The following is a 19,117-nucleotide window of genomic DNA, read 5'->3' as shown; positions in this document are numbered from 1 at the left end:
CATACACTCACCGCTCTCTGTGTAAAAAGTCTACTCCACCACCACCGCCGGCAGCTCATTCTTTGCACTCACCAATCTCTGTGTAAAAAACTTAACCCTGACATCTTGTCTGTACCAGCTTCCAAGCACCATAAAACTATGCCCTCTCGTGCTATCCATTTCAGCCCTGGGTGAAAGCATCTGACTATCCACACGATCAATGCTTCTCACTATCTTAAACACCTCTATCAGGTCAGCTCTGATCTGTCGTGGCTCCAAGAAGAAAATGGCAAGTTCACTCAACCTGGTCTCAGAAGATATGCTCCCCAATCCAGGCAACATCCTTGTTGGTACAACATCTTTGTACTAGATGACTGGAAAATTCCAAATGCTGCTCCGCTATTTAAGAAGGATGATAAGGCAGCAGAAAGGAAACTATGGACCTGTTAGCCTGACATCAGTGGTTGGGAAATCATTAGAATCGATTGTTAGGGAAGAGATTGCGGAGTACCTGGAGGCACATTACAAGATAGTCCAAAGCCAGAATGGTTTCCTGAAAGGAAAATCCTGCCCGGCTAACATACTGCAAAAACTTGAGGAAATTGCAAGCAGGGTAGAGAAAAGAGATGAGGTAGATGTGCTGTACGTGGATTTTCAGAAGCCCTTTGACAAGGTGCCGCACAAGAAGCCGCTTAGCAAGATAAGAGCCCATGGAATTACAGCCAGGTTTCTAGCATGGGTGGAGCATTGGCTGCTCGGTAGAAAACAGCGAGTGGGAATAAAGGGATGCACTTCTGGCTGGCTGCCGGTTACCAGTGGAGTTCCACAGGGGTCGGTATTGGGACTGCTGATTTTTACGATGATTGTCAATGATTTGGACTACGGTATTAATGGATTTGTGTTTAAATTTGCCGATGATACAAAGATAGGTGGAGGAGCGGATAGTGTTGTGGAAAAAGAGAGCCTGCAGCGAGACTTAAATAGTTTAGGGAGATAGGCAAAAAAGTGGCAAAAGTAATACAGCATAATATTGGAAAGTGTACGATGTTACGTATCCGTGCGTATCTTGTGGCGGTCACATGACCATGATGTATTTGAGGCTATGCTGGGCATGAGGTATTGGTCATGTGATAGTGGAGTGACGTCATTTTCCCGTCAGTGGGCGTTCATTAGATCGTATTTCCAGCAGGGTATAAAAGGAGAACCCCTCTCTGTGAGGTGAGGCAGTTTGTGGTTGAATTCGCTGGTGTGTCTGTGTTGCTGTGTATTTGATGTCATGACGTAGGTTTATTTTAAAATTGAGATTTACTTCCTGCCTTAGGTTTCAAGGTTATTTCCGGCAGTTTTGCTACAATACTGCCAGTTAAAATCCAGTCGGAGAGTAAAGATTCGTCGAAGTTCGGGAAGCTGAAAGATCGAGGAAAGTTGATGTCGGCTGTGAAGCAGATTCGACCTTTATTTAATCTTCGTACGAGGAATTAGTAACTTGTGTTCGTGTTAACTCCTGCTTTGCTAAAAGAGCAGAAAGAGTTGGATGCAGAGTTTCGCCAAGGAAAGGTCAGTGCCTTTAAGCCGTTTTATTTACTTCAATCGTAAATCCCTCGTCATAGTATACTTCGACCAGGATCAGCAGTAACCTCACGAAAGAGTATTTAATTAAAGGAAAGTCTTTCCTTTAACTGACTGTAAATCATTTTGGGCTTTTTGCAATACTATTTTGAAGAACTGAGATCGCATTTCTCGCTTGAAGGACTGTTCGAGCTGCCGTATAGCAGCTGACTTCCGGTTAAGTTAGTCGTTTGTTTACTTTTTTTTGCAGTGTTTAATAAATGTTTTACTTGTCATACAAAAACCTGTCTCAATCATATATTCATTGTTGCTGGGTCGTGACAATGATCATGCACTTTGGTGGAAGAAATAAACGGGGAGATTATTATTTAGATAGGGAGAGAATTCAAGATGCAGAGATGCAAAGGGACTTGGGAGTTCTTGTGCAACGTACTTTAAAGGATAACCTGCAGGTTGAGTCTGTTGTGAAGAAGGCGAATGCAATATTGGCATTCATTTCTAGTTGAATAGAAAATAAGAACAGCGATGTGATGTTGAGACTCTATAAGGCACTCGTGAGACCACACTTGGAGTATTGTGTGCAGTTTTGGGCTCCTTTTATTTGAAAGGATATACTGACATTGGAGAGTGTTTAGAGGATATCTATAAAAAATGATTTCACCAATGAAAGGGTTACCGTATGAGGAACGTCTGGTAGCTCTTGGGCTGAATTCCACGGAGTTCAGCAGGATGAGGGGGGATCGCACAGGCACATTCCGAATGTTAAAATGCCTGGTGAGATTAGATATGGGAAAGTTATTTTCCATGGTAGGGATTCTAGGAAAAGAGGGCATGATTTCAGGATTGAAGGACGGCCATTTAGAACTGAGATGCGGAAAAATTACTTTTGTCAGAGGGTGGTAAATCTGTGTAATTTGTTGCCATGAGCGTCTGTGGAGGGCAAATCATTGGGTTTACTCAAGGGAGAGATAGATAGGATCTTGATTATACAGGGCATGAAAGGGTATGGGTGAAGGCACTGGAGTGGGCATGACCAAAGGAATTGGGTCAGCCCATGATTCAATGGCCTAGCAGACTCGATGGGCCGAATAGCCTACTTCTACTATTATATCTTATGCTCTTATGGTCTCAGCAAGAAATGGTGGAGCAAACCCCATCGGCAAAATATCCAGAATCTCCTCTTATATCTTATGGTCTTACGGCTGATTGGCTTGATCGGCATCCTCGTTTTCCCGCCGACCCGTGACCCCTACACCCCGTTTGCTGCTTGAAAATTTGTCTGAATGATGGATGACTGGTGTAGGTTTGCCATCGCGAATCATTCATGGGCTCCGTTCACCCAGGTCACATTGCAGCTCAAATCCCCTCGACCTTTCCACTTGTAAATAATGCTTTCACTTTTACATTCCAGTAAAAGTTCCAAATGTAATATCTTATTATTAATTAACAATATCTGTCTATTCCTATCTCTCTTTTTCGTTTTACATCTACCCATGAATAAAACTAACAAACAACCGATTGTCATTTTCTTGAATCGCAAAGTCACATATTGGATCAATTCAGTAAGCAAATGTGAAGTGCTATTGACATTTTCTAAAATATGTTTCATAACTTATTCATTGTTAGCTGATTTCATTGTCGTTTCAACCCTGTAGCATTATTTGCAAGCACTGTCGAATATCCTGCATACAAAATGAACAGAGCTTTCTAAAGATGATAGAAAAGCACGTGAGTGCACGACATTGCCAAATCGTCTTCTGGCAATTGTTCCTTAATGCGCTCTATGTAAAAGCAAATTTCAGAGGCGGTGGCTACAGTATGTATCATTATGTATGATACATTATGTATGCCTATTGGAGCACACATTCATGAATGAATATTGCACATTTTAATTAATAACATATTGAAATTTATGCTTACTATCTTTTCACCGTTCATCTTATCAATGTCTTGGGTGTTACTTAGATCGAAAAGGAGAAAAATGTTCAGGTCACAGAATGATGTGAAGTAAATATTATATTTGTGCGGCCAAATAACTGGGTGACCTGTTGGCAACATAAGAAGGAAACAACAAATAAGTGATGTTAGCATCTCGTAAGCATTCGCTGAATTGTGCTCCCACCCACACGGAAACAGTTATATACAGGTATTGAATTCACTTGCTAAAGCTTCATGCCAGCGCAGTGTGTAACCTAAATATAGTAACAGTGAATAAAGCTGCTACCTCATAAGGCAAGTTTTAACTCTTCCTACCTGCTGGACTGCGAAGGTAGCATTTGATTGTCATGTAGGATAGGGACGTCTGGCGTGGTAACTCAACGTAGATACAGGGACCGTACTGTATTTACAAATCTGAATGCAGGTGGGAGGGCAGTGAGGCCCCAGTGGCCATCCTTGTACTTTGCACTTTGTGGGTGGATCGTACAGATGGCGGATTGAAATAACATTGTTTATTCCCAGAGTACCCTTTCTGCATGATGATAAGAGGCATATTTTTTTTCAGAACCAAAGTATTACATCTGTCTATAGACGAATCTATATCGATGATTCAAAATGAAGAGGTTTTCTCCAGAGGGGTATAATCCTCATCTGTAATTAACACACCATGAAGCTTTTGTAAAGCAAGATTCAACTTTACCATGATTCAAAGCTATACATAAGTCTCGAATCAATGGTAATACGGAAATGTTGACAGTGGAGGTTACCTAACACAGCAAAAATGCAGAAGGTTATGGATACAGCTCAGTTCATCAGGAAACCAAACTCCCATCTATGTAGTCTGTATACACTTGGCATCACTGTTCCCTCTCATCTGCGCAGGTGCGACCCCCACGTGGTAACTGAAGCACTCTCGCACACGGAGCATTTGTTGCTGATATAATTTTGAAATCTATGTAAATATAATTATGAAATACCCCGTAATTAATTGCGTTGGTGTATATAATACGTATGCTTTTTTAAATAACAACCTTTTCTGCGTAACATTTTAGAGCTTCAACGTATTTACATTGTCAATGTTTAAAGTTGCAACGCCGTTAGAAATTCTAACAATAAGCTCAGAATGGAAGTAGGTAGATCATTGTTAATAAACAGCCAGTCCGTGCATAATCCTTTTACAAGCCATGGCAACATTTCCTTCTTGGAGGAATTGTTGGTTCGTGCTGCTGTTAAAAATTAAGTAGAGGGATCGTTGCTTCCCTCCCCCTAAGAAAACAGGCTAATCAAGGGCATATCCTCTTCACAGACTGAAGAAGGGTCTCGACCTGAACAATTGATTGTTTATATTATACCTACCCATATGTCAGGGTTTCCAACCTTTTCATGGTATGGACCCCCACCATTAACCGTGGTTGGGAGCCCCTGTCAGAGATGGCGCTTGATCAGGATTTCAGAATCTCATGTGCTTCTGATTTTCTCTGCCTTGAATAGTGACAGGATATACTGGAGGGATCTAAGAAGCGTTGATGCACAAAAAGATTTTAGTGTGCACTTAACGACGACACATCGGGATCCAGATAAGAAGTTTAGCCTACTTGCCCTCTTGGCAGTATTTTGCCAAGAGCTGAAACACCATGTTGACAATGGCGAGGCCGGTCTTGGAGTGTCGTGTGCTCTTCTGGTCCACACATAGCACGTAGTAGAGTTAGAACGATTGCAAAAGAGATTCTCTGGGACATTGCCTGGAATGGAAGGCTTTAGTGGCACGGAGAGATTGGATAGACATGGACTGTTTACTCTGGAGTTCAGGTGACTGAGGGACAACTTTATGAATTTGAAAATAAAACAATTGTTACGGACATTAATATACAAGATGCTCAAAGCCCATTTCTCAAGACAGGGGATCCAAATCTAGAAGACACAGCTGTGAACCGAGATAGAAAATATTTAAAGGGGAGCGGGGCACGGCATGGTTTTCAGACAGAGGACGGTAGGTATATAGAAAAAGTTGTTAGAGGAAGTGTTACCATGCTGCAGGCATGTATAAGAGTGGCTACGGAAATATTTTGCTCTGGCTGGATGAAACGGGTGGAAGAGCCGTCTTCCGTGATGCAATCCAGGATTCAATGTTTTCGTTCAGCTAAAGATCTACAACAATCTCCTCGTGCAGTTTAACAGGAAACAACAAATGACAGAGAATAGAAATACACTAACGGCCTGCTGATGATATCACGGAAAGACTTTGTGGTTAAAATTTACCTGTGTCTCAAAAATCGATTTGCGGACTGTTGGCTTCATTTTTAAAGCTGGACGTTTAGGCTACAAACAATGGATTTTTAAAAATATAAAGTAACTTCAAAGCCTCTTTCACGCAACTGAGTGTTTCTAATGTTTTTCTGCGATATCCGTGTTTAGATTCTACGGCGTGTGCATTCTGGAAAGGGAAAAATGAGAATGTTCATCACAATGTTAAATAAAACAGAGTTTTAAATTTAATCTTTAACCGTATCAATTGTTGACAGCCTTCCAAGGGTGAACATTTACATCATGAGCGACTCTTTGGGAAATGATTACGGTTTATTTTCATTTAATGCAGAAAATAATGAAATGTGGTCGGATATCGACATCAGAACGCACACTGAAACAAAGAAGTGACCGTTCCATAAATACAAGGATATTATTTTTGTAATTAATTTCACAACCGAGATAGATTCTAGACTGACATAGCTATGTAAATGAATTTGAAGATGGGTGAAGACATCAGCCTTTTTAGAATCAAAAAATGTAAATCTAAATAGAAGAAAAAAATAGCCTGACAGGCGAAGGCAACCTGAAAATTATAACTTCATCAGCTCCATTGCTGATCAACACTCCACCTGCAAATCGGGTAGCGTCGTCTACTGTAGCCAGAGCTACCGATGCGGCATCCTCTACACTGAGACTCGACATAAACTGGCGACCACATTTTCGAGCACGTCCAGTCCATCCCAAAATGCAGAATTTGCGAGTGGCCAATTTATTCCTATCCATTCACGTTCCGACATTTCGATTCGTGTTCTCTTCCTACGCCTTCGTGAGGCTAATCTCAGGGTGGGTGAGCAACACCTCAGATGCAGTCTAGGTAGCCTCTAACCTGACAACATGAACATCGATTCCTCCTTCAAGGACTTTTCCCTCCCATGTCTCTCTTCTGTTCCCATCTCTGTCCTCATATCCTCTCTTCTCTGCTGCCTATAACCGCCACTTCTGTCCCACTTCCTTCCCCTTTCTCCCGTAGTCTACTCTCCTCTCCTATTAGATTCCTTAGCCTCCAGCTCTTTGCATTTTCAACCTCTTACCTTCCAGCTTGTTACTTAATCCCACTGTCCAACCATACACACTCCTCTTCCTCCCTCCCCACAAAGCCCCCTGACCCTGACTTCACCTATCACCTGCTAATTTGTCCTCCATCTCACCGTCTTTTTATTCTGGCATATTCCGCCCTCCTTTTCGGTCCTAATGAAGGGACTCGGAGCAAAATGTTGACTGTTCATTCATTTCCATAGATGCTGCCTGGTCTGTTGAGTTCATTTTGTGTGTGTTGCTCTAGATTCCAGTATCTCCAGAAACACTGGTTATAACTGATATGAATGTTCTTCTATCAGTCCTTTGAGAAATATTCGACATTATCGGAAAATGGCAACACTGGGAGCTAAAGGTAACGTGCTGTGTCTGACGGAGAATTGTTTCGATAGCTGCCGCTGAGAGAAGGGAAGAAGGAGCACACAGCATGCTGAAGTCCCTCTGGTCTTGGACCCAATCTTCTCACTGTTTTCAAAGAAATGAGTGAAGTAACACAAGACCGTGGAGATGAAAAGCAGGTTAGACAGCTCAGTATCTTCTGGACAACAGCAGCAAAAACCGATGCGCAAAAGTAGAGGAAACATGGAGCATCAACGGAGAGCGAAACAGATGTAAGATATCAGATCGATCACCCGATGAATGGTTGCAAATTAAGAGACTGATTTTGTTTCCCACTCTTCGATTCTCCCTACTCTACCAAGCACCTTTCACATTAGAGTACAAGTATAGTGGAATTTGCGATCTTTGCAAGATGCTTTAAGTACTTTTTAACTATGAGAACGCTCCTGATGGCTGGGGAAACGTGATGAAGTCATGCACATGGTAATAGGCAGATATTGCACAATTCATGAGGTTTCTCGAATAGTCCAACACATCTCTTGAGAAAATTAGTCCAATAGCCTTCGAGTTAACTGGGACTGTCAAGTCGAAAACGTTTTAACCATCTGATTTTTTTTTTTTGGATAAATTTCAAAACTTCTCAAATCTTCCAAAATGAAATCAAAAATTAAAGATTTAAAAATCTTAAATCACTAAAGAAATGTTTTTCTTAGTTATCAGTACTTCCAAACAGAAACTTTCAAACTTTCAAACACCGCTTCAGCAGTGAATAAATTTCAATTAACAGGCATTTGACAATTTACTTACAATCTGGCCAATATTTGTAAGGTGCATTTTAAACTCTTAAGACATCTGTACTTTGTTTTACCCTCGACTGTGATTATCATTATCCCCTTCTAGTAACCAGGAGGAGAATATTGCTCTCAGCTCCAAAAGTCAGGTGGGTATTTTTTACCTATAAATTAATTTATATGAGTGGGACAATTGGTTCCAGTCCTTGTTTCTGCACTTGACCTTAACATGAGTCCACAATTGAAGAATAGCTTGCTGGTTTACGGAAATAAGTTATACATGTGCAGAACACATTCGAGCGACTACGTGCATGCCTACAATCAAGCAACAATTACGTAAATCAGACAATAACCCTATAGCATTCTCACAACACCCTACTATCCCCGGTATTCCAGGGAACACACCCCACCACCATGTAGATGGATCCATGGCTTCATACGGCACTGCACCAGGACTTCGGCCCATTTCGCCCATGTAGACCGGGAAACCTATCCCAGCTGGACCCGTTTTCATGCGTTTGTATCTTGCCACAGTAAGCATTTTCTATCTGTGTACCAATTCAAATGTTTCTAACACATTGCAATCGTACACACTTCTACAGATTCATCCCGTACTCTCTTCCATTTACCAAGCTCCATTGCTTTGGAAAACTTGCCCTAGATCTATTTAAATGTTTTCTCTCTCACCTTGAATCAATGCATTCTCATTTTAAATTTAGCTATTCTGGGTAAATGACTATAACCATACCCCTGCTTACGCCCCTAAATATATAAGGTCACCACTCAAACTCCTGTGCTCTAGGGAAGAGTAACTCCAGACATTCCATACAACTAAAATCATAATGTCCCGCAAATGTATTTGTTAATCTTTTCTGGACTTTTCTGGACTATTTCAAGCTTCGTCGGGCCTTTTCTATAGCTGGCTGATCAGAAATGCACAGAATACTGAGTATGCTTCACCAACGACCTGTACAGTTGAACATGACGGTGCCGATGTTGTACTCAGTGCCAAAATTGTGAATAAATGTGACAAAAACCTTCTTCACCAGTCTGCTCACCTCTTTTGTCATGTTCAACGATCAATCTGCATGCACCCTCAGTCAGTTTGCTTTACTTCAATGCCCTGAGCAATCTCCTGTGAAATTCCTGCCCTGGTTTAACTAACCAAAATGCAACACTTCGCAAATGTCCGAGTAATATTCTATCTGCAATTGCTTGTCCTGCTTTCGCAGTTTATCATCGTAGGTATATTTCACTGTTTAATATACCACCAATTTCGTTGCATTCCGAAAGATATTAATGAAGTTAATCTGAATATTTCGGAGATGACAGACAATACTGGAAATGGAACCTACTGATAGTACAACACTAGTTGCAGGTGGTCATTCTTGATATCAGTTTTCCACTATCACCGTTTGAATCCCTCTACTGAACCACTTTTGTATTCTTGTGCTCAGGTGGCTGTCTCACACCGGTTCCCATGTCATCGAGTTTTCTGTGCAAGCCTGCAATACGGGACCTTGCAAAAGTTAATGAAGTTGTAGTCCAATTGCGGCACTCCGCAATTTTCTTCATCACTTCATCAAAGCAACTCAATCAAATTTACGATCCCAAATGACAAATTCATGCTGACAGGCTCTTTTTCAACCTTTCTCTTTTCAATTTGTGACAGATTCTCTCCCTCCGATCCACTCCAGTATGTTTCCACGCACCAATGCTGGGCTAACCACCTTCACCTCTCCTCTTGCCCTTGCAGATCTTATTAAGTAAATGCACATTTGCCACTCTCCAATGCTAGTGGAACACAATCTCCGTTAAAGACGATGCTGATATCTTTGCTATAGACCTTACAATTTCTCCTCTGGCTTCTCACAATGTCAAAAGATACATTTGATCATGTGCCGTAAGTTCATCAAACGGTCTGAGTTCTTACACTGAACACCCGGTTCTCCCGACGCCTCCATTTTTCTCATGCGGATCTGTTTAAAAAATAATGTTAATTCCCTTTAATCCCTTAGTTTCCATGATTTTCACCACAGTGATGGGAAATAATAAATTACAGCTCTGTCATCGCGATTTCTCGGTCGCTATTTCCTCATTTCCTTTTGTTTTTTTGTTCAGAAGTTGTATCATGTTACCTTTGTGCTCTCATGATTCCCGTCGGGTCTATTGAAGTACATCTTATATTTCCGTTGGGAATAGCTTGAACCCGTTCCATATAGATGATGCAGATCTCCTTTCTCTAAAACAGTCCTCGATGTCCTCGTGAACCGGGATCACTAATCCTGTTGGCCTTGCCATTCTCTTTACCGATACCACTCATGCATTTTAGCGGAAGTTACCAAAGGGCAATGCCTTGAAATAAGAGAGGAAAAATTAAATGAGTTTACGAAGCAGTTACATTACGCAGATAGTAGTAGGCGACTTGACAGTGCTCCAAGAGAGTGTTGATTTGATCACAAGGGTTAAAAAGCATTCAAGAATGCCCAGGAACAGGCAAAAAAAGAGCGCTGTAGACCATAACCGATCAGATAGAATTAAATTTGCATTATAATCGATGCAGACATCATTCGTCGAAAGACATTTTCCTGTGCTGTGTGAGGGGTAATTGATAGGTTCGTGGCTTAAGGTAGAAAGAGTCAATTTTAGAAAACCAGCACATTTAATTTTCGACATGGTCCCCTCCTAAATTTGAACACTTAGCACAGCGGTCGTGGAGCATACGGATCTTGGACCTCCAGAAAATGTCCACAGAAGGGTGATTAATAGGTTCGTGGCCTAAGGTAGGAGGAGATGAATTATATAGCTCTCGTTACATGCACACGTAGGTCCACGGTTTGAGAGATCATGCTGAAAGTTTGAAGTTAATAATTCATCTTCTACCTTAGGCCACAGACTTATCAATCACCCCGATGAGTTATTAACTTCAAGTAGTAAAGGACAGAATGGGAAGGAATCTGACTGGAGAGGGCATTGTGCCATTGGAGAAAGTGAACGAGGAGCAGCAGATAAGCGAGGTGAGGAGAAGACAAGGGATAAAATGGGACCCAGAATGGGAAATAGAAAACGATGAAAGGTGTACCGGAGAAATTACTGAAAGTTAGAGAATTTTATGCTCATATCAGCAGGTTGGAGGCTATCGAGATGGTATATAAATGCACCTATCAAGTGCCATCTCTGTAAGTTCCAGTCCCCCACTTATCACCTGCTAGCTTATAGGCCTGTCCCTCCCCTATCTCCTTATTGTGACTTCTTACCCCTCCCTTCCAGCCCTGAAGAGGTATCTCACCCAGAAACATCGACTGTTTGTTTTTCATCATTGATGCTGAGCTCCGCTCTCTCGTTGTGTGTATTCCACGGGATTTCCTGTATCTACCGCATTTCTTCTACCCAAGGCTTCGACGTCGCCTTGACCATTGACTTCATATATAATGTGCACTTGATCATTGCATCCTATGAATTTCTATCTTTCAGACAGACCAGTCTCATTTGCAATGTCGCTGGAGGCTACCGTTTGGTTCGTGGCTCTGCTTGCCGCGTTTTGGCCAGGTATGCTTACATTTTTGCGCCCAATCTAAGAAACAGATATTTTACAATATTATACATCATTTACCCGCAGCAAATTTAGTCACAGTAAACATCCAATTCACATATCAGTGTTCTGCCTATTTTATCTGTTGATTCGTTGTCCAGTGAATGTAACTGTTTTCAGCAATCTCACTTGTGCTTTGTCAGCCTCAGAAGGAACATCGGCCAAAGTGGAACAATTCCCTACTACCTTACATGCCTCAATCGGTGGAAATGAAACCATGTTCTGCACATTTCCAATACTACGAGATACTGCTGATGTTTCGTGGTGGAAGGAGGGTCAGAAAGCATTTATCGAACCAGATAGCAGAAATCAGTTCGAAGTAAAGAGAGGCAGAGGCATATTTACCCTCCTGAATGTGACACACGCAGACGTCGGCGTTTATTACTGTCAAGTGAGAAGTCAACAACAAATATTGGGAAATGGAAGTGGCTGTCAGCTAATTGTGTTGAGTAAGTGTCTTTATTCCTGGAAGTGGAAAAATTTCATCTCTTTGCATTTGAAGAAATGCTAAGATTGCGGAAATGTTGTTACTGGTTAAAAATTTGTGCTATTAATCTGCTTTCAAGCTTTTTCTTTCAAACAGGAAAATATCTTTTTGGATTTTTTTTAGATGATTGTGTTTATTATTTCAATGTGATTCCGCAGATTGGCCTTTGCTCCACTTATTACTTGGTCCGTTGTTACTTCCAACCATATTTATACCTATATTCCTACACAGCACCTCACCCTCTTCCTTCCTTGGCATATTCCTCAGCCAGCCTATAAGAACATAAGAAATATGAGCAGGAGTAGGCCTAAGGCCCGTTGAGCCTGACCCACCATTCAGTATCGTCATGCTTAATCTGTCCACAAACTCAGCTCCATCTGCCTGGCTTTTTCCCCACTACCATCAATTCCCCTACTATGTAAAAAAATATCTATTTTTTTCTTAAATATATTTAGTGAAGAAGACTAAACTGCTTCCCTGGGCAGAGAATTCCACAGATTCACCGCTCTCTGTGAAAAACAGTTTCTCCTCATCTCCGTCCTAAATTTTCTCTCCTGATCCTTGAGGCAATGTCCCCTAGTTCTAGTCTCACCTACCAATGGAAACAACTTTCCTTCATCTATCTTATCAATCCCTTTCAAATTTTTGTATGTTTTTATAAGATCCCCTCTCATTCTTCTGAATTCCAGAGAGTATAGTCCCTCTCCTCTTCATCTCTGGAATCGACCTGGTGAACCTCCTCTGCACTGCATCCAAAGACAATATATCCTTATGTATGGTGACCAGAAATGCATACAGTACTCCAGGTGCAGTCACCAGAACCCTGTACGGTTGCAGCATGACCTCCCAGCTCTTGAATTCAATCCCTCCAACAATGAAAGCCAAGATTCTATTCGCCTTGTTAATAACCTTTTGCACCTTCAAGCCAAGCACAAGTACTCCCAAATCCCTGTGCACACCCACCTGTTCCTTTCCATCCACTGCATTCATTATGTCCTCAAGGAACCCCAGTAAGCTTCTCAAATAGGACCTGCCCTTTCTGAATCCATGCTGCGCCTATCTAATGGGGACCATTCCTTTTTAAATGTTTCGCTATTTCTCCGTTAGTGACAGCTTCAAGCATTTTCCCGACTACAGATGTTGAGATAACTGGCCTACATATGCCAGTCTTTTTCCTACACCCTTTTTAAAAAAGTGGCGTGACATTTGCTGTCCAACAACTTAAAACAATCAAAAGCTTATAAAAGCGGATGTACGGAACCACCTAATCTTTAGACGAAGAATTTGATTCGGATTAGATAATGAGAGATAGGCAGCTGTAGACAAATTCGGTTGAAGGGCAAATCACAAGCCATCTAACTTAAAGCGAAACGTTGTCGAGGTTAAATGATACCCCCCGTTCTTCAGCCTGCTTTTATACTACCACAACTCGACGTATTTCGCCGATTTCGATCCTATAGTTGTTGAAGTGCACAGCTCTAAATATTTGTAAGTAATTAATAAACATCGGCAAAGGCAAACAAAGCCACTTCATTAATGTCGATTACGGGACGTATGCGTAAAACCTGCACAGAGAGATACACAGCTTGATACGCGTGCTGCTCCACAATGCGATCCCATTGAAACGAGCATAGAGATGCAGATTCACTGCCTCATTTTGCGTTAATACAAAATTGACCAACAAGGGCAGAGTTAGGGACAAAAGTGGCCAATTTCGTGAAAAATTAAAGTCACACCTGGCACGCGCTAAATATGCTACGTTCATTCGAAACAGGCGTGCGTTCCCCATCTGTCACCAACACATCTGTTTTGTCATGTTTCTTTCCAGTAAATTACCCTTTACAAGCGTTAGGCTTACGAGCCTAAAAGATTCTGGCGTATTCTTAGAGCCTTTTTTGAACAACTACAAAACATTAGTCATATCCAGTCCACCGGCACCTCACCAGTGGGTCAGGATATTTTGAATGCCTCAATCAGGGCACCTTAAAATTCTTCACAACCCTCATAAAAAAGTTGCACGGGACTCCATCTCGGGCTCTGGGGACTTATACAAACTAATTTGCCTTACAGCAACAAGTACCTAAACATCTGTAATCCGTATATGTTCCATGGCAGTGCTGTGCGGGCAACCGTGAGCTCAGGATGGCCATTGTAGGCAGAGCGAAATGCTAAATGTTGTGACACATTGATAAAACAATCTGAAAATAGACTTTCCTAAGTTAGATACGGACAATAGTTGTAGCGGAGGCAATCCATGTTTGCAAAATCGTGAATTTTGTGCTCACCTTTGAGTGAAATCTCTGCAGGGAGAAGCAGAGTTCATTCGGCTCCTGGGTTGCCTCTCTGCAGGATATCAGCGTTCGTATAGCAGTGCCAGGTCACTATCGAACCATTTGCTGCAGGCAGACAGGATTATGAAAGAATTGAAACGTAGAATAATGGCGCTTAATATCAGCTTCGTATTTGCGTTCCTAGATGTTTCAAGGAGGCTACGATTTGCCACATTCAACACATTAAATACGGAAAAAGTTTTCCAGCAATGATTTACATTCCGAGGGAAGCTCTATCAGTGAATGTTGATGACTGGAAAGCTCCAACACAAGCTCTGAAAAACTACCTGAACAAATGAGTTGCCAGATTAGTAAAAACATGTGCAAAAGCTTATTGCGTTCCGACTGTGCAAATCTGTCATATTTTGGGTTTTGTAGTTCAGTTTTGATTGGAAATGAAAAAAAACAAAGAAGGAACATTTTCCAAAGCCAAAGTGCTGCCGTAGACACTGTCGTGGGTTATAAAGCTGAAAGACTATTCAAAACGGGATGTCTTCCCCACATTGATCCCCTTTGATTCACCTTCTCCGTGTCTTCTTCGAATCCTTCCTTTCATCTGTTTCTACACTGTGACTGGATTTTACTTTGTTTATTTTGCACTGTATGTGCTGGATGGTGACTGCACGTGCTGTGTGGGAATACATGGACTGTATTTTGTAATTGACCCCAGAAGAAGGATGTTTCATTTAGCCATGTACATCTGTCTGGTTTAATAACTATGACCTTGAAATTAAACTTAAAATAATTTATAAAATACTGGTAGTCAATGGCGGGTAACTAATTTGATAGTGAGATGTCATTGTAATTGGCTGGAAAGTTAAGGAATTTACTTTAACTAAATAAATGGTAAATATCCAATATAACTTTCTTTTTTTTCAAGTTCCCCCAACTCCATTGGAAATCGTTCCTATTGGATAGTTTTCGTCTCCTCGGCAGCTCCTCTGTAAAACAGCTGCCTTCTACCCGAAGGAATTAGAATTCGTCTGGCAAAAAAATAACCGGCAAATTCTCACTGGAATAGAAACAGTGATAACCCAGACCGCGGAGGGTTTACACAAGGCTTACAGTTCATTGGAAATTAATCAATCTGCTTCGGGAAAAGATGTTTACACTTGCCTGGTTTCGCATGTCTCCCTCACGGTGCCTGTCACTTTCAGCTACATCCTGTAGCGAGGTAAAATGGTGTATTGAACGCGTCCTGATGTAAGTTCTGGGACCGAAATGTCGTTATTTTATTCTTCTCCTGATCTGCTGCGTACCTTTAGCATTTTGTGTGTTACTCTGAATATTCAACACGCTCTGAATTTCTAGCGCTCCGGGCAAGATGGATTCATTTCCAAATGATATAGGTGTGCCGATCAAATCTGATTAAGAACAATCACAGATCAGCTAGTCAAACAGGAAAGAAGGGCGAATTTTTCAGATTACCTGATTGCAGTGAACAATCACTGTGAATGGTGTTTCAAAACAAATGTCTTATACCCTCAGTTTAAATCGTGTAGGTTGAATTAAGAAATTGATTTTGTGTAGTACGTCTATGGTAACAAACTTCCGGACACTTGTCAAAGATTAGACAAAGCAAAACTTAAGCTGTAAATCGCATAGTGATATAACAAAGGTCGAAAACATCGGGTTGAGAGTGAAGGCGTATTAAAGCAACATAGTTTTACAGGAAACATGTGGACATGTGGCAAAATTAATCTGCTTTCCAGCTTTTTCTTTCAAACAGGAAAACATCATTTTGGATTTTTATTTAGTTGATTGTGCTTATTATTTCAATGTGATTCTGCAGATTGGCTTTTGCTCCACTTATTATTTGATCCGTTGATACTTCTGTACAATGTCCTGTGTATGTTACTCAAAATGGGTTTTTTTGGTTTGTTAAGAGTAGGAATGCTTCTTTGTCTGATAAGTGTTTCTCTCGCAGTTGTTTTGCTTTATACTTGCTGATATGGTAATTGTATTCATTTTTTAACCAATGGGGAATGTTATTTTGTCTTGTGAGGCTGGGCACGTGGGGAAGGGGTTTTCGCGGGCTTTTGGTGGGGAGTCGGGAGGAAGACGCCGAGGAAGGTGGACGTGCGCTGCACTGCTCGAAAGACCACCGGGGGGTCCCAGGTGCGAAGACGTGGAGGTCGGAGGCAAGCGACGAGGGGTCGGATGGTTCGATGGTTGAACTCCAACGATGTGCACTAAACTGACTGAACTTTGATAAGTTGGCGCCTTTTGTTTTTTTTCCTTGCATATATATTGTATTGCCTAATACTCTTAATTTTAGTAAACTCTTTAAAGTGTATTTCATAGCGGTATTTGTTGTGGGTTTGATACTGTTGGCGGGCGTGGGGCATAAACTCGATTCTCACAGCACCTGCGTGTACGGGAGGCGGGGTTGGTGTGTGGCTGGATCTCCTTTTCCCCTAGACATATATCAGCCTGTTGGGTAAGTGTAACATTTGTGGGGGATCGTCCGGGATTGGATTGTCAGGGGCTGTGGAATCGCGCAGACAGCAGAGCGGAGATGGACAGAGATAAGATTGTTAGCTGGTGCTAGTTGGAAGATGTACCGGTGCAGTATGTCTGTGCAGTGAGCGGAGTGGATTTTCGAGTTTTGGGAGACGCGTTAGTGCGGGGCCTAAGTTTGGTAAAAGGTATTGGGCAGGTAGAATTGGTAGCTAGACAGTGTGGTAAAGAGGCGGAGTCTAGCTGGGTGTTGGTTCGTACGAGTGCTGACGTCAGGACGTTTGAACTGCCGGCGACGGTCAGTGTTCCGGGGGAGGCGGGGCCGTGGGGGCTTCACACCCTCTCCGAGGATGAGGCTGAGGAGCTAGAGTTAGAGGTGGACCCCAGAGAGGTGCCTGGCACTAGTAAAGTGAGGTGGGATGAGGGATTCGTGACTAGGCTCCGCTCCCCAGGTAGGGTGGAAGCCTCGGAGCTGGCAGCCGCACTTAATAGCCTGGTGGGAGTGGCCGAGAGGCCACGGCTGAAGCTGGGGGTGTTCTCAGGAGCCAAGCCTATTCCGGACGGGGAGGTGGACTATGCGACCTGGATCGCGCATACATCTTTGATGTTAGAGGAGTGATCAGGCTCGGAGGAGGAGAAGAAGCAGCGATTGGTGGGAAGTTTGTGGGGTTTAGCAGCCAAAACAGTCCGGGAGTTGAAAGCTGAGAAGCCTGGGGCCTCAGTGGAGGAATGCATAGAAGTTTTGGAGGGAGCGTTTGGGTTGACAGGGGAACCCTGGCTGCTTTTAGCAGAGTTCCTACGCCTGGAGCAACGGAGAGGGGAAAAGATCTCCGAGTACATATTTAGGATGGAGGCGATGCTTACGGGGTTGCGGCGCCGGGGGGTAGTGAAGGCGCCGGACGTGTCTAGCGTGAGGATGAGTCAGATATTCAGTGGCTCTTTGGAGGAGGACAAGGTGGCGTGGACTATCCGGCAGGCTTATAGGAAAGGCCCCCCTCCATCGTTCGGGCAACTGATTAGAGAGGTGCGGGAGGAAGAGAGAGCGTTGTGGCGGAAAAGGGGCGCGGGCCTATGGGAGCGATCCTCTGCGATACAGGAAGTGGTGGCTGGGCGGAGGACTGACAACCCCCCGGTGAGTAGGGAACCCCTTCTGGAAAGGAGGGACAGGGGAGGTACCCACTCCCGGGGGCGACCAGTGCAGTGGGTTGGGAGCGGGAGCCGTCCTGGGAGAGGAGGGGCGGCAGGCAGCGTGTGCTTTAACTGTGGGAAAGAGGGGCATTTCAGGCGGGACTGTGGGCGGCCGAGGGTGTGCTATAGCTGTGGAGAGGAGGGACACTTTAGGTGGGATTGTGAGAGTCAAGGTGTCCCGCAGAGGACAAGCCCCCCTGCGACTAAGAAGGGAGAGGTGTCGGGAAACTTAGGAGAGGCTCAGTGAGGGAACGGACGGGAGCCTCTGGAGGAACACGTTTCCAGAGAACAGCCGGAAGACCCCCGGGTGCCCACGGCTCTATTCCGGATGGACTGGTAGGACCCCGTGCCAGTGTGGGCCTACGGATAGAGGGAGTTTACGCAAAAGCCGTTTTTTATACGGGATTGCAGGTGACCTTATTGTACCGGTCTTTCTACAATCAATATCTAAAGCATTTGCCCGTAACCCCATTTGACGCACTGCAGATTTGGGATGTGAGCGAGGGTGACTACCCGTACGATGGGTACCTATCGGTGAGACTGGAGTTCTCGGAGGGCGATGTGGGAGTGTCTGAAGCTATTGGGACGTCGGTGTTGGTGTGGCCTGACCCGGTGGAAACCGGTGGTGCTGCCCTCCTGGTGGGGACTAACTTCCCTGTGGTGCGACGGCTCCTGGGAGCTTGTAAGGAGAAAGGGGGGGCGGAAGACTTTCTGGAGATCCTCTCGGTGCATCCTGTGTTTCGAGCGGTGTTCGAAGAAGGGGTTACTTCCCAAGGGCTGTACCCGGAGTGTAAACGAGGGACTGTGTGGTTATCGCAGGCGAGGTCCAAGGTGATCCGACCAGGGGAGGTAGCACTAGTGATGGGGACCCCCAGATTCCCAGGAGTGCCGACGGGCGAAGCCCTGTTAGTAGACGCCCCGGACGATCTTGAAAGGGAGACACGATTTCCGGCGGGGGCGCTGGTGAGGCCCGAAGTGCAGAGACCAGGGGTGGTACATGCGAGGCGTATAGATATAAGTGTCAGGAACACCACGGCAAGAGAAATCACCTTTAAGAGGGGAATGCCGCTGGCACATCTGTTCCCGGTGACGGTAATGTCTC

The 19,117-nt window shown here is 43.5% G+C and overlaps 1 long non-coding RNA gene across 1 annotated transcript; it reads left to right on the top strand.

The window, feature by feature from the left end:
• Positions 1–1,211: 1,211 nt before the first annotated feature.
• Positions 1,212–16,663, top strand: LOC140740588 (uncharacterized). Its single transcript, XR_012101883.1, has 4 exons — positions 1,212–1,536; positions 11,433–11,507; positions 11,694–11,999; positions 15,248–16,663. It is a non-coding gene; the product is annotated as an uncharacterized lncRNA (long non-coding RNA).
• Positions 16,664–19,117: the final 2,454 nt, after the last annotated feature.

The sequence above is a fragment of the Hemitrygon akajei genome, chromosome 17, assembly GCF_048418815.1.
Source record: "Hemitrygon akajei chromosome 17, sHemAka1.3, whole genome shotgun sequence".
NCBI lineage: Eukaryota > Metazoa > Chordata > Chondrichthyes > Myliobatiformes > Dasyatidae > Hemitrygon > Hemitrygon akajei.
The sequence above is the reverse complement of the archived record's forward strand: the minus strand, read 5'-3'. Positions and strand labels throughout refer to the sequence as shown.